Here is a 17,095-nt window from a genome sequence, read left to right as displayed (position 1 = left end):
CAGAGCTGCTTTTCGATAACGGCTATAAGTGATTAGAAAGTAATGAACTATGGAAAAGGATCAGAAGATGCTGAGATTAGATCTTCTCTGCCAGAAAGAAGCTGGAGATGGAACAATCTGCATGAAATGTCGCTTTGGTGTCAGCTTTTCAAAAGCATTGACTTATTTCTGCTATCTTAACATTTTCTCTCCAAAGAACAAGATATGTGGAATTAAGTCGGTGATGATAGGGATGTGCTCACCTCTGTTGGTTCCATTGGCCTCCAGTTGATTTTTTTCTTATTTTTTTTAAAAAGCTACTCCTAAGCAGTCTTTCTAACTTGCAGGATTTAGCACTCGCGGCATACCACTGCATATTCCAAGTGTGGGGGATGTTTGGCCCTTCAGATGTTGCTGAACTAAAGTGCTTATCATCTCTGGTCATTGGCCATGCTTGCTAGGGTTCATGGGAGTTGGAGTCCAACAACATCTGGACAGACAAAGGTTCCCCACGCCTGGCCCATTACTTTAGCCTATAATATACTAACAGCAACCTCATTCTCCAGGATGGAAGCTTTATTTGAACAAAGCAGCACACCAGTCATGCTCACGGGGGGTTATTCTCAAGCTTGCAGGAACAGCAAAGCTTGCAGATTTTTAAAAAATATTTATATATTTTGGGATGCCCCTCCCCATGCAGACTGAGCATAGAATGCTGACTGGTGATGTGTGCGGAGTAAAACCAGGAGAGGGAGGGAATGGAATGCAGTATCCTGGAAGAGGGCATGGTGGCTGTCTGGAACCTTGAACAGGACCACTCCAGACCACAGCATTTTGTTGCAGACCCCCTTTTGTTGTATGTAGTGCATAGGGATGGAAGGATCTGCCAATTTTGGTTCTCTCCGTTTCTCATTTTTCCAATTATAAATTTGGTTCTCCACATTTCTGCAGCAATTTGCAGAATTTCCCCGCCAAAATCCTCATGAATATTCTCCAGCATTTTATTGAGAATTTCTCCAACTAAACACACTATTGGTATGCAGCTTTGACCAATGCACACATTTTTGCAAGCAATTTCTCATCATGTAATGCATTTTTGGCATCATTTTCATGAATACATTCATTTTTGTGCACACTTTTCCCCAAATACATGCAATTTTGCAAACACTGCTTTGTCGGAGAACTGCATCTCAAAATTTGGATAAGTGCGAATTTCAAAGGATGGCTGTGCTTTGGTTCTTAGGTTGTTTTGGAAAGTGTGGATTTAATACACTCAGGTTTAAATGTGAACTGTATCAAATTTCCCACCCATGCCTAGCACAACAGTGGCATGGACACCCCTCTATGCAGGAATGCCATGGCCAAAGCAGCAGCAGACCATAAGTGTGATCCAGAAACCTGTTGGGGGGGACCAAGGGGGTTAAACTGGGAAATCAAGCTAGTAAACAAGCAAAGGATCAGAACACAGCAGAGTGTCTGGAGAGTAGGGATGGGTGAGAATTTCAATTCCGTTCTCATTTCAAGCAGAATGTATGAAATTTGCGATTTCTGAAGCAATATGAGAAGCAAAACACAGCCATCCTTCAACATTCGCATTTATTAGAATTTTGGGATGCAGTTCGCCAACTAAACAACACTGACAAAAATGCATATATTAGGGGAAAGGCTGAAGAAAAATGAGTACATGAGTGAAAATAACAGGCAAAAAGGCATGCAGTGATGAGAAATGGCTTACAAAAATGTGTCCCTTTGTCAAAACTGCCTGCAAAAATGTCTTGATTTGGAGAAATTTGCACTAAAATGGTGGAGAGTTTTAATGAGTATTTTTTTAAAAAAAATCCGCAAATCGCTGTAGAAATGTAGAGAACTGATTTTAACATTGGAAAAATGAAAAACGGCGAGAACCAAGACAGATCTTTCCATCCCTAAGAGACGATCATTGTGCAGCCATAATCAGGGTCTGAACAAAAAGCCTTGATGACTCCTCTTGTTGGTCAGCTTGGGTGGGTGGGATCATTTCATTGCCCAAGGAGATGTTTCAACCTGTAGCATCATTAATTATCTCTTGTTGTGCCAAAGGTTTCATTCTAATGTGCAGCAAGACGCATTCTGTGCAGTGTCAAAAAATTTGCAGTGTGAAGTTTTTTCTGCAGGTGAGCATATGGGATTTAATAAGGAGCTAGGTTGTTTCTAAAAAAAGAAATAGAGGAGAGAGGAAATAGAAAATGAAAATAAATTCTGCTTCCTTTCAAATCTTCACAACCTTATATTAATGGAATATTATGGGGCTAATTACTTGACTAGGATGGGGGTGGGTGATGCTCTTACTGCTTGTGCAGTGGGGGGAAAACCTTAGAATAAACTCTGTTGTGGCCCATGCTCTGTGTTTTATCATTGGTGGTCTGACCTGGGATTTTTTTTAAAAAAAAAACACTGTTGCTGGCCTAATACATTCAGACCATGGTATTCCTGATCTCTATGTATAGATGTGAAAGCTGGACAGTGAAAAAGGCGGATAAGAGAAAAATCGACTCGTTTGAAATGTGGTGTTGGAGGAGAGCTTTGCGCATACCATGGACTGCGAAAAAGACAAATAATTGGGTGTTAGAACAAATTAAACCAGAGCTATCACTAGAAGCTAAAATGATGAAACTGAGGTTATCCTACTTTGGACACATCATGATAAGACCTGATTCACTAGAAAAGACAATAATGCTGGGGAAAACAGAAGGGAGTAGAAAAAGAGGAAGGCCAAACAAGAGATGGATTGATTTCATAAAGGAAGCCACAGATCTGTAGAGAGGACGTGAAAACAAAAAAGGACACATACAGGAAGTGGAAAGAAAGACAGGCCACATAAAGGAAACCACAGACCTGAACTTACAAGATCTGAACAGGGTGGTTCACGACAGATGCTGTTGGAGGTTGCTGATTCATAGGGTCATCATATTTCAGAATCGACTTGAGGGAAGTACATTTACGTGTGTGTGTGTGAGTGAGTGAGTGAGTGAGTGAGTGAGTGAGAGTGAGAGTGAGAGAGAGAGAGAGAGAGAGAGAGAGAGAGAAGCAGAGTGATATTTATGAGTGCCTGAGGATGCCTTGAGCCAATAAGTCTTCAACTAGAAGCAGATAAAATGCAGGGATTTGAGGACTGGAGAATACCATTCTGCTTAATTCAATCATTACGACTCTCTTACAGCTGAAAGGCAGGAGGCTTTGCTATCAAAGGAAGATTTACCGAAGGACCACAGAAGAGGAGCAGTAAAGTGATGGAAGGCTCTCTGAGGGCCTCGAATTTGCAGAGAGCATTCTGTGCAAGTTGCTAATTAAAGCCGCTTTGAAGGGGCAAGCTTAAATCTGTACACCATGAACACTTCAGGCCACTTTGTAAAAGAAATGAAAGCCCTGCTTGTACAGTGGAGGAGAACATCAGTCCTACAAAGTTGATTGTTTCCTGCAAACTCACATTTTGTCATTTGAAACGTTGATACAAAACCTGACAGCTGACTTGCTCCCTCCAGACCAGTCTATAAACAGGTGCTAGGAACATAGGAGGTTGTGTGTGAAGCAAAATGAGCAACACAACTAGAGCAAAGGGCAGAGACAATAAATGTGAGCCTCAGACCCACACTTATGTGGAATTCCTTGTTGGAATTGCAATCCCCATCACGAATTAGGGATGGGAAGATCTCTCAATTACAGTTCTTTTTGTTTCTCATTTTTCCAGTCTTAAATTCAGTTCTCCACATTTCTGCAGCAATTTATAATTTTAAAAAATAATAATCCTCGTGAAAATTCTCCAGCATATTAGTGTAAATTTCTCCAAATAAACCCATGTTTGTAGGCAGTTTTGGCTAATGCACACATTTTTGCAAGCCGTTTCTCAGCATATAATGCATTTATTTTGACTAATATATTCATTTTTATGCACACTTTCCCCTAACATGTGCATTTTTGTAAACATTGGTTGGTTGGAGAACTGCATTGCAAAATTTGGGTAAGCGCAGATTTTGAAAGATGGCTGAGTTTCGGTTCTCATATCGTTTCAGAAAGTGCAAATTTGATAGATTCAGCTTCAAATGAGACCCGAATCAAATTCCAGTCAGTTACCTGCACCTGTCTGCATTGGAGAACTTGGCATAATTCAAAAAAGTGTGCATTTCAATGCATAGCTGTATTTTGGTTCACATATTGGTATGAAAAGTGCAAATTAGGCAATTTCTCATTAAAAAGCAAATAAAACTGCTTATGACCCTGTGTAGGAAATACTGTCTTCATCCCAAATTAGATCCATTTGCCTTTTGAGAAGCCAGTATAACACCAATTCTTACTGGCTACATAATGTAGTAATGTCCTCATATCCCGTCCAGGATCCCTAATTGGCTTGGATCCCTTGAGGAGAAATGAAACTAGGGGAGGGGTGACTGAAGCAACAGCGAAAAGGGGAAAGTGGTGATTTCTATGGGTGATTCACTACCCAAAGGATATTTGACTCAGCCCCAAACTTCAAAAAAGAGGACAAGAGAAAATAATATTTCATGCAAATAGCAGAACCAGGAAGAAAGATAATGTAATTGTTGTGTGCACTTGGGCTCCCTCTGCTGGCTCAGTAGTGACAATAAATGTAGTTCTCTGATAGAATCATAGAGTCTGAAGAGACCTCAGGGATAATCTAGTCCAACTGGTAGTATAAGAAATCTGCTGCTAAAGCATCCTTAACTGGTGGCCATCTAAGTCTCATCTTTTAAACCTCTAAGTAAGAGAGAGAGAAGAAGGGAGTGAAAACAGCAGAGGGTCCTTCCCATCAACCTCACCTTTCCTGTAGAGCAGGGGTGGCCACTCCATGGCTGTCCAGATGCTGCTGGACTACAGCTCCCATCAGTTTCAGCCAACACAGCTCATGGTCAGGGATGATGGGAGCTGTAGTCCAGCAGCATCTGGACAGCCATGGAGTGGCCAACCCTGCTGTAGAAGACATCCCAGAAGCCATAGGATACATGAAAGCAGAGCTTGGAAAAGTTACTTTTTTTTAACTACAACTCCCATCAGCCCCATCAAGCATGGTCACTGGATTGGGCTGATGGGAGTTGTAGTTAAAAAAAAGTAACTTTTCCAAGCTCTGCATGGAAACTCCAACTTCAGAAAACGAGCCCCAAAGTCGGATTCCCTTTCCCCACCATCACAGCAATTCCCACAAGCCTTGCCCTACCGCTAGCGAACCTCCTGTCTCAGTAGGGCCAGAAGGGGACTGCTGAGGTGGTTGGAGGCAGGTGTTTTGTTTTTGGTTGTTTTGTGGGGGGGGATGTTTACTGGTGTGTTTCATTCCCCTGACATACACATCCCAAACCAGGGAGCAAAGTGCACCAGCCTTGTTCACCATGGGAGGGGAATTGTAGAAGATGGAGGAATGCAAGAGTCTGGCAGGACATTGGGTAAGGTGGATGACCCACCTTCATTCGCCTCGCCACTACCCAGCCTTAAGAATGGGTCCCAGGCTCAATCCTCTGCATCTCCAGGTAGAGCTGGTAGGGACCCCTCTCTGAAACTCCGAAGAGCTGCTGCCAGTCAGTGTAGACAATATAGAAAGAGATGGACCAATGGTGTAATTCAGTATAAGGCAGCTTCCTTAGTTCCTGATGAACGGAACAGCATCCATTTTGGCATGGTGGGAAGGACGACCTGTGGAGCTCCGGAAACAAATTAATTGCATCTAACAAGGACCAAAGAGCTTTTTTTAACCAAACTGGCTGATGTATTTTTTAACTGGAACTTAGTCCTGGTTGTCCTCTTCTGGTCTCGTTGAGGTGCTCCTGGGGCAAGGCAGCAAAGCGGGGAAAATGTGGTTCTCTCAGGAGGAAGGAGAGGTCCTAGTGAGTGACTTGCTCCAAGAAGGGTTGGAAGGGAACGGAGACCTTTTGAGCCTCTGACTCCTTCCTGTCAGCCTCAGATTTACTGGTTCCCTAATCACCAGCATGAGGTTCAGAGTCAGGAACTTGATCCTTAGCCATTGACATTTAGGGCAGAGACATTTAGTGCTGGTTCCAGTGTATCCCCACCTCTCTCCTTTTTTGGAAAATGACAATAGTCAGACCCCACCCCTTTTTACTCTAAAACCTGGTCAGCTTGAGTGCATTTTTTAAAAAAAATCAGCTTCAGGCAGATTTTGCGACTGATTGGTAGATCAACCCATTTGCCTACCAGGTGTGGCCAATGGAAATGCTTTGCTGCAGACTCAGGCAGAGACAGTGATTGGCCCAACCCTCTGTTGTGGGTGGTCCTGAAAGGTCTGAAGTCAGCAGTGGGGAAGGGAGGTGTGGCCTACAGAGGGCAGAGTCGCTTCAAAAGGCAGCCAGAAAAACACTTCTCGCTGCTTTTGAAGTGACTCTTGTGCCCACAGCCTTAGACTCTAACATGATTTTTTATTTATATTTATTTATTTATTACATTTATATACCGCCCCATAGCCGAAGCTCTCTGGGCAGTTCACAGCAATAAAAAACAATAAAAACAAATATACAAATTTTAAAACACAAAAAATTTAAAAACACAATTTAAAAAAAAATTAAACAATTTAAATTTCATTTATATCCTACCCTTCCTTCCAGTAGGAGCCCAGAGGATGTCTCTGTGGGATGTCATGGCATCAGGAGGTAAAAGGCGAAGGCGAAGAAGAAGAAGAAGAAGAAGAAGAAGAAGAAGAAGATATATTAATTAGGCTATAGCTTGACTGCCTTATTGATTGGACTATTGATTGGGCTATTCATAGAATCTGATTGGGCTACTCACAGAATCATAGAGTTGGAAGGCACCTATAAGGCCATCGAGTCCAACCCCCTGCTCACTGCAGGAATCCAAGTGAAACCATAACTTCTTTGATTCTTTGTTTCTTTGATTAATGACTGGTTTCCAGATTAGAGTATTCCTTGCCTGTTCAGATTACTATTTAACCCACCTTTACTTAATGAAATGGATCACTGCCAGCTTGAATGGGCTGTTTATTGCCTACCAGACTGGTCCAGGATTTGCGTGTCTGATTAACTACTGGATTGGATTACTGCCTACTTGACTGATCAGTTGTCTGCTTTATGAACGCATAATAAATTGCCCAAAGAGTGATGTGTCCAATATTTTGTTGTAGTTGGGTAACTTTTAATTTATCAAATGGATCACTCTAATCACTGGTCCTTGATTAGAAAGCTGAATAACTGCAGATTATTATGACGCTACCACTTATTAATTTGGTATACTATATTGGTGCATCATTTAAATGATCTAATACATTGAATATACAGTTGTCTTTAAGAAAAAATACACTGCAGTTCTATGGTCCCTCTCAGAGAACAGAGAGAAAGGTATTGTGGGATTCTTCCTCTCCACTGTGATGGAAACTTCTGTAGCTCTTCTCAGTGTTGGAGTTTCAATGTCATTAGAGCTGAAAAGGAGGCATGCCTGAGGCAGACCGAGGCAGGCTTAGATCTGAAGGGTCCAGGCGGGGATGCACAGAATGGTGTTAATCCAGTTTGCGCTCCTTGCACATGAGTAGACCAGCATGTATATTCCACTGGGATTGTTTCAGGCAAAACATCTGCATGCCTTTTAAAGATGCATGAGGGTTCAAGGGCTTCCCTACTCCTTTTCATTTTTTTTAACAAAAACTCTAGCTGCTTGGAAAAAAACTAGAAAGTGTGGTGCTTGCTATACTCATTGAAAACATTTGTCTAAAAAGCCCCTGTAAGTGACAGTACATTATGATGGGCCACCACTACAAGAATAACTATGTGGTGAAAAAGATGACTGCTCCCATGGACCTACGAAAGACGATCTAACCCCTTATATACCCTGTACAATATATGAATTGGGCCTTTAGAGTGGTGGCACCTGCCCTTGGGAATTCTCTCTCACACACACACCAAACGTTAGACAGACATTGTCTCTGTTGTCTTTTTGGCACCTCCTGAAGACCTTTCCCTTCCAGCAAGCCTTTTAAGTAGAGTTCTTACTGAAGACTGTTCTCTTACAACAAGTCTTTTAAGTAGAGTTTGTACTGAAGACCTTCCAGCAAGCCTTTTAAGTAGAGTTCTTACTAAGAGCTTTCTCTTCCAACAAGCCTTTTAAGTAGAGTTCGTACTGAAGACCTTTCTCTTCCAACAAGCCTTTTAAGTAGGGTTCTTATTTAAGACCTTTCTCTTCCAACAAGCCTTTTAAGTAGAGATCTTTCTCAGCCTGCATCACTATTGGAATTGTTTTACTAGGGCTGTGCATGGCTGGAGAAAGCTGGGCAGAGTGATGCAGAGCGATGGTGGCCAACCAGATGCCCCAATGGGAAACCCACAAGCAGGAGCTGAGCACAAGAGCATTTTCCCTTCCTGCTGTTCCCAGCAACTGGTATTCAGAAGCATGCTATCTCTGACCATGGGGTCAGGGCATAGACATCATGGCTAGTAGTCACTGATAGCCCTAACCTCCTTGTATTTATCTAACTTTCTTTTAAAGCAGTCCAAGTTGGTGGCCGTCACTGCCTCCTCTTGAGAGTGAATCCCATCATTTAACTATGCACTGAAGGACTTTCCTTTGTCTGTCCTGAATCTTCCAACATGCAGCCTCATTGGATGTCCACGAGTTGTATGTTACGAGAGAGGGAGAAACGCTTTTCTCTGTCCACTTTCTCCATGCCATGCATAATTTTATACACCTCTGCAATGTCTCTTACTCAGCACAACAGACCCATGTGCAACACACTCCCCCCACCTGCTTGTTTCTGCTCAGCCATAGTAGATTACAAATTCCTTTAGATTGCAAAACTGTTATAACAAGCAGAGGACCTTCTTGCTGAGCTTGTTCTGTGCTGCCAGGGTAGGGCGTGTGGAAGATCAGTTCCATTTCTGGATGATTTATGTGTCTAGTTAATCAATAACAATAGGTCCATGTAGATCTCACATCTAATTTAAACTTGGGCACCTCAATGTACTCATTAAATAATAATGCATTTACATATTTTAATTATACTTTATGAACTAACACAATATGGTGAATGGGGAAGGGTGGATTTGGCAGAAGTGATTAATGAATGAGGGTGGCCAGATATACTACATTAGCAGTCGTATGGAATTGGCTTCAGATCAGTTCATCGTGATACTAGCAGGCACAAACAGACAAACACGGGATGCCTCCATCAAAGGTGCTGATGGCATTGTGGCTAATATAGCATAAATTTGCAATGAAGGAAAGGGATGGACCTTGCAATCCTATGATTTCTGTGAAGATGTATTTGCTAGGGGTGTACACAGGCCCTAATATTCACCTTGTATCTGCAACTGTGCATTACAAAAAAATTCTGAACTGTTTCTGAGTCAATTTGTGCTCTCTCTGCTTTGACCGGTGCTCCAGGTGCCAAGCCACATCTCCATGTTCTCCCATTCAATATAGTAGGAAATCTAAAACTGGCTTTTCCTCTTTTTGGCCAAATTGGGTGAAATTTGCAGGCACACCCCTCCACTCCTGTTTTCATCAAACAACCCTACTCACACACATACCCCAGCCTCTCCACTTTAGATACCAGTTAAGGCTCAAAGGGGGTTCTTTCTCTACACCACAGGCCCACATCCCTAAGAGCCCATTCTAGGGAATCCTCAGTCACCATTAAGATGCCTCAGAGGCCACATTCACCCCATACATTTATTCCACTATGTTTCCCGAAGAATCCTGGGAAGTATAGTTTGTGAAGGGTGCTAAGAGTTGGTAGGAGGCCTCAGAGAGCTACAGTTCCTTAAGTGGCTTAATGATCAATCCCTCTTCCTAGGGAACTCTGGGGACTGCAGGTTTGCGAGGGGAATTGGGGTCCCATAACTCTCAGCACCCTTCATAAACTACACTTCCCAGGATTCTTTGGGGAAAGCCATGACCATTTAAAGTGGAATAACAGTGGAATCAATGTACAGTATGAATGCAGCCAAGGTGTTCGCCAGTCCCTCTCCTAATGCTCTTTCACACTGCCCTGCACTACATTTTGTCCATCCTTTAAAAGACGTTTAAAAGACGCCACCCCTGCCAGTCTCCCCATCACTCTCCCCAGATACATACAGTATGGAGTAAGCAAAAAACAAACAAACAAACCACAAGACAAAGGGCAAAACCAATCTATTTGTCCCCCAAGCAACCCAGTCTTACTTATTACCATGCTCCAGGGCAACGCTGTAGAGGCTAGGGTGTAATCCAAGGAGTGTGAAGCCTTTTCCTCAAGACCTAAGAGAGCAGGGCTCAAGGTGCAGCATAGTCTCAGCAAGCCAAGGCCAAGTGTAGAGAATCAGCCTGGAATCCAAGCCACGATCCAGAAACAAGGCCAGGGCCCAGGCACACGGGTAGTCGTTCAGGCAAGATCACAGGAAAAGGCAAGGTCAAGATGCCGTCTGCCGATAAGGTATCCCAGGGCAAGGGACAGAGCTGGTAGGAAGGTGTTGTTCCAGCAGCTCTTCCAGCCGTGCACTGAGACATTTATGCCAGAGCTGCCAGGACCCCACTGAGGGCCTAGCTGAAGGTTTTTGCCGAAAGTCCTTGTCGTGAGGTGGGAGGGTCAGCACCACAAAGTTGGGCAAAGAGGTCAGCGAGGGGCCAGAGCTGGGCTTTACGGCCACTTACTTGCCCCTCACCAAACATCTATGTGGGGCTGCCCTTGAGGTTGGTCTGGAAGTTGTAGCTGGTTCAAAATGCGGCGGCAAGACTGCTCACTGGGGCAAGGTATCTCTAACATGTCACCCCGCTGCTGAAAGAATTACGCTGGCTGCCCATTCGCTATTGGGTGAAGTTCAAGGCTCTAGTTTTGGTGTACAAAGCCCTATACAGGTTGGGACCAGGAGACCTGAAAGACCGTCTTACCCCTTATTTACCCAGTCGATCACTACGCTCTGCAGGTGAGAGCCTCCCTGCAGATACTGTCTTATGAGGAGGTCCGTTCCGCACAACATAGGAAGCGGACCTTTAGTGTGGTGGCACCTACCCTGTGGAACTCCCTACCCTTAAACATTAGACAGGCGCCTTCTCTGTTATCTTTTTGGTGCCTATTGAAGACCTTCCTCTTTCAACAAGCCTTTTAGGTTGAGACCTTATCCCAGTCTGTGTCTGTGTTGGAATTGATTTTTAATATGTTTTTAAACCTATTTTTTTAAAAAAAACAATATGATTTTTAACCTTTTTTAAAAAGATGTCTTCAAAGCTTTAAAAAAAAAGTTTTTAAAGTTGTTTTGTTTTAATGTATTTTAAAGTCTGTTTTTAATGATGTTTTTAGGGCTTCTGTTTGCTGCCCTGGGCTCCTGCTGGGAGGAAGGGCGGGATATAAATCAAATAATAAATAAATAAATAAAAACCATGCCCAGAAGCAATGTTTGCCACCACACCAAGGAAGACTCGTGACACAGAGACGGAATAATGTTATATTTATCAAAATATAACAAATAGTGAAATCTTATCCAATTTAATCCAAATAACCAGATTCAAACCACTTTGGGCAGGTGAGGACAAACCTAACTGTGAGGGAGTATTCCCTCCAGTCCTCTGTGCTTGTCAGTCACTGCGGACTGTAACTCACCAGTCAAGGATGTTGCTAGTAGAGCCAGGTATGTGGTTCCAACCTCCGCAGCGTGGCCCTGCCGTACAGGCGTTCACCCTGATGCGCAAGTTGGTCCCACAAGGACACTTGCCAGATCCCCACCAGACCTCCAGCACTGATGGTTCCCTAGTGAGTGCCCTTTACCAAAATGCCTGTCTCCTGTTTTTACCCCATTTCCTCACCTGCCCAAATTCCATGCCAGCCAAAGCTAGATGACCACAACCCCCCCCCCAAAAGGCCAATTGAATCAATCCAAGCAGTATGGAGCAGACAAAATGAAAGGGACTCTGAAATCAGAATCCCCCCCCAAAAAAATCCTACTCAGCCCCAACTGGCAACTAGCAAAGCCCATACTGACAAGGGAGGTTGCCACAAGGCAAAAGGGGCAAGTCCCAAGGGAGGAGCAGGCTTTTAAACCCTGCTCATCCTTTCTTCCTATTGGTCGTCAGACCCCTTCTGACCCCAGTCAAAACCTTCAGGAATATTCCCGAGTCTTCCCAAAGAGTGGGGTGGTGGCAAACACGCCCCCGCACAAGGCGGGAACGCCAGTGTCAGCATGTCTCTGGGTGTCCATCCATAGGGACATAGGAAGCTGCTTTCTACCAAGGTCAGAGCACTGGTCCTTCTACCTCAGTACTGTCTGCACTGATGGACAACAGCTCGCCAGAGTTCCAGGCAGGGCACATTCCCAGTCCTACAGGAAATGATGGGGGTCGAATCTGGGGCCTTCTGCAAGCAGATGTTCTACTGCTCAGCTATGGCTCAGATTCCCTCCAGAATGGGTGCAATGCTTCCCACGTTTCCGTTGGGGAAGAGGAGTGTGCCTCTGCTAAGGAAACAGGCTTGTTTCAGATCAAGTACAGCATGCACCTCTCACCTGCAGATAACAGTGCCCCTGTACTTACATAGCCACTTAATTCCATTTGACCATTGATTTGTCATTTGGAAATTAAATAATAAACATGGGCAGGAGCCAGGCTAACAAGGGTGTCCCCCATCTCTCTCTCTCTTTCTCGTGCTTGATTTATGTGTTTGTTTATTTACTGATAAATCTAAGTGTCCCTTGTTGTATTTCACGCATAATCCAGCAAATCCAAAGGATTTATTTCTGTTCCCCGTGCAATTAATTAGAAAAGTCAATGTTTTACACAAAGGATTAAAAAGAGAAATATCTTCAAGCTTTCACAAAATCTCCTTATAGAAAGCTATTATCTCTAACACGCTCTCAGGCACCGAGAAATCTATGTTGTGTTTTGTCAAGCATACAGAAATTCATGAATGCTTAATATGTTTTATGTTACCAGCATGGTGGCAATTACGAGAAGATGCTCTCTAATTTGCACAGTGGCTTTTTTTGGGGTGGGTGGGTGTGTTTTCACACAAGGTCGTTGGAAGTTGTTATCAAGTTTGCATGATCAAAAAAACATTTATTTTCTTGTAAGTGCTTTACTCTGCCTGGAATCCCTTTAAACAGGATGCACCCACGCGGGTTCGGATCTAATTATTTTCTGGGAAGCTTCACTGAACAGCTGTTTTATTAATAGAAGAAAGAGAAAAATGAAAGTGTTCCAAAACCAGAGGAACCAAACAGCAAAGTATGGTGGTTTTTCAGGGCTGAAAGTAACGCTTTCCCTCCCCTTCTGCTCATATATTCTTCCCATGTTTCCCTCTGTCCTCTGTTCTGCTAAGGATGCTCTCAAAATCCCTTCTCCTCATGCAAGTTTTTTCCCCAGATTTTGAAACACGTGATCTTGTTCTGAAATGGAACAAAGTCATAAAGAATACTGTCAGCTCCATCTTAGCAGGGCCAGATTAAAATCCGCCTTTGATTCCATCTCCAGGGAATTCCTATGGTCAAAAATGGCTAATACTACAATAGAAAAAAGACTATTGCTCCTTATCTACAACTTACATCTGAACACTTCCCTTAGGGTCCGTTGTGGCCGAAACGGGGACCTGACCAATACCATCCTCACAACGAAAGGGGTAAGGCAAGGCTGTGTACTGGCTCCCCTTCTCTTTAATTTATTCCTGAATGATCTAAGATCCAACTGTCTTTCTCCAGATTTTCACTCACCCAAAATTGGTCTGCACAGATGCCCTGTCCTGCTTTACGCGGATGATGCAGTCCTTCTATCCTACTCCAAAGTAGGCCTCAAACGATTGCTGAGAGTGTTCATGTCCTATTGTTTGGAAAATCACTTAATTATCAATTATAACAAAACTAAAATTGTAGCTTTTTCCAAGAGACGTAAACTTTCTCATTGGACAATTAGAGGGCAAGAAATTGCTCATGTCTCCTCCTATAAATACTTAGACATTCTCTTCCACTCTACCCTCTCCTGGGCCCCACATATACATGGGGCGGTGTGTACTGCTCGTACCACATCCAAGAACATCTTACGTTATTTTTACATCAAAGGTGGGCACTACATCCCCGCAGCAATACAAGTCTTTCAATCCAAGATTATCCCTCAATTACTGTTTGGTGCCCCTTTATGGATTTTGGCTTACAAACCCCACATAGAGGCTGTTCTATCAATTTTTCTTAGGCAAATCTTTGGGCTGCCAAGATCTGTCCCGAATGCAGCCCTTAGATTGGAAGCATGCGTACCATCGATTGAATGCCAAGCTTGGACAAATGCCTTTAACTATTGGATTAAACTCTCCTATAACTGTCCCCCCGGGTACCTAAATTCCCTTTGGGAAGACCCTTATCTCTCCTCATGGATGAAATCCTACCACGAAAAACTCCCCCGATTAGGCTTCTCCTTAGAACAATTAACCCTATTAGATTCTAAGTCAGCCAGTCTCTCCATTCGAACCAGACTCAAAGATTTAGACCGACAAATTTCTACTACTGCAGCCCTCAAAACGTGCTCTCCCCTACACTACAAACTGCCTTTAAATCCGTCTAAATATCCTTTATATCTTGAATACCTAACAACACCCAAACTCCGACACGCCTTCTCAAAAGCCAGATTTAATTGTCTGGACTCGGCACTTATGGATGGTAGATACCAAGGTATCCCTCACGATCAACATTTTTGCCCGTGTAAAACAAAAGCTCTGGAAACCCTTGCCCATGTCTTGTTTGCCTGTCCCTTTTATCAACAGGAACGATACCAATACATCACTCCCCTTATAACGAAATTTCCCAATCTACCCCCTGAACGTTTGATAATCTACCTCCTGAGTGGTTCCAACAGATCCCAAACCGAGCTGGTGGCCAAATTTCTCTATGTTGCTCAATATAAGCGTCAAAAACAAGTTTGACACACTATGAGAGTCTCTCATCCCTATGTTTTACTTTCATGCTTATTAATTAACCAATCTTTCCATGTTTTATATTTTTATTCATTTTACTATTGTATAATGTTGCTCTATGTATTTTATCCAATACCTATATGGGTCTATGACCGTAATAAACTCTACAGAGGTAGAAATTATCATGATGTGTAGAGATGGGTGGATTTGTCCAAGGTTCTGGGTAGGCTGTGGCTGTGAGTTCCACTTTTCTGAAGGCAATGAATGTATACATTGCTTTTCCAGATCAGATCAAGGCCCATCCCGCTAGTTTTCTGTTTCCAAAAGGACCAGCCAAATGCTTTGGGGAAGCCTACCAGCAAGTAATAAAAGGCAACATCCCTTTCTTTTTATTGGCTTCCAGCCATCAGCCTCTGGTAATATTGAGGCATCTTTCCTTTGACTATGGATCTTCTATTTAGCCTACACTCCCTCTAAAAGCAAACACAGGCGGTGAGTGCCAACAGAAACCAAGTCAAAATGGGGCCAGTGAGAAAGAAGCAGAAGGAATCGACATGCTCAGAGATCTGGTAGGGGCCCAGTGGGTTGAACCGGGCAGCCAGCGAAGTCAGGGAGGAGCTCGGCCAACAGCCACTCCTGTGTGGTGCCACTGCCACAGATAAGGAAGAGTCAATAGTAGCCTGTCCCCTGTCACTCTGCCCTCTGGAGGATCTTCAGCCCCCAATCCATCTCCACTTTTGCCTCCGGTAATTGAGATGCCCTCTGAGGTTTTACAGAGGTAATCAGGCTTTACAACCCTGATTAAACATGAGGGGGGGAGTCGCAGTGTCTCCTCCCCCATCCTCTGACTGCATATTTAAAACCCTAATTAAACATGGACAAGAGAAGACTGAGGGGAGATATGATAGCACTCTTCAAGTACATGAAAGGTTGTCAAATAGAGGAGGGCCTGGATCTCTTCTTAATCGGCCCAGAGTGCAGGACACGGAATAATGGGCTCAAGTTGCAGAAAGCCAGATTCCAGCTCGACATCAGGAAAACCTTCCTAACTGTTAGAGCCATACGACAATGGAACCAATTACCTAGAGAGGTAGTGGACTCTCCGACACTGGAGGCCTTCAAGAGGCAGCTGGACAGCCATCTGTCGGGAATGCTTTGATTTGGATTCCTGCATTGAGCAGGGTGTTGGACTTGATGGCCTTGTAGGCTCTTTCCAACTCTACTATTTTATGATTCTATGATTAGGGCATCCCCCCAAATTGATTTGGACCCAGGATCAGCCTGGATTCTGACTGATCTGAAGCCCCAGATTGGACTGGTGGGGGTCTTGCACAGCCCTGTTAATTGTGCATAGGAAATATTGCCCCTCACCTCCTAGGGCTGGGATGATTTTGTGCTATGCCCCAGAAGAAGAGCAGTGATGTGGCAGTTACTTCTTCTGCGAAAAATTCTGAATAATCTTGATTTCCCACCTGCCATTTATGTGGGCTCTATTTGGGCCAAAACACCAAGAATGACCCCCATTTTCTGCCCTCCTTTTGTTGTGACTTACTATTTTTTGAAAATCCTGATCTGGTAAACTCTTACTTCCTTTTGACCAAAGTTGCTCAGATTTCAAGAGGACATGAATATTTTATTTTTAAACCCAATTAGAAGATGGTAATTACCTTTGGGAAGTGGGGTTTTTTTTTTATCATCTACAGACTATCAAGGTGAAGATATTCAGTATTAGGAGCACCTCCCTGTTGTCAGAGCACTTAGACAAAGAGGGAATTATTTCCTGCCGTTCTCAGGAGAACATTTGATAAAGAGAGCAATTTTATTTTTCAGAATATGACGGGTTTTTGTCCTGCTATCATCTCCACTGTTGTGTGGCTTGAATACCCCATCTTATCAGCATGTAAAGGAGGGGGAGAGATTTGATTCAGCTCTCATTGAAAGGCAAATTAATCAAATTCACACTTTCCAAAATCCATATTAGAACTGCAACACAGGCATCCTTCGAAATTCACACTTATCCGAATGTCGCATTGCAGTTCTCCAAGCAATGTTTACAAAAATGCATCTAAATGCATTAAAAAATGTATATACTGGTGATAATAATATACAAAAATGCATTACGTAATGAGAAATGGTTTGCAAAAATGTGTGCATCAGTCGAAAAGGCATGCAACAATGTGTTTAGGAGAAGTTTGACCAAAAATGCTAACAAATTCTCATGAGGATTTTTTTAATTTTAAAAAATTG

The sequence above is a fragment of the Rhineura floridana genome, chromosome 21 (genome assembly GCF_030035675.1).
Source record: "Rhineura floridana isolate rRhiFlo1 chromosome 21, rRhiFlo1.hap2, whole genome shotgun sequence".
Lineage (NCBI taxonomy): Eukaryota > Metazoa > Chordata > Lepidosauria > Squamata > Rhineuridae > Rhineura > Rhineura floridana.
The sequence above is the reverse complement of the archived record's forward strand: the minus strand, read 5'-3'. Positions refer to the sequence as shown.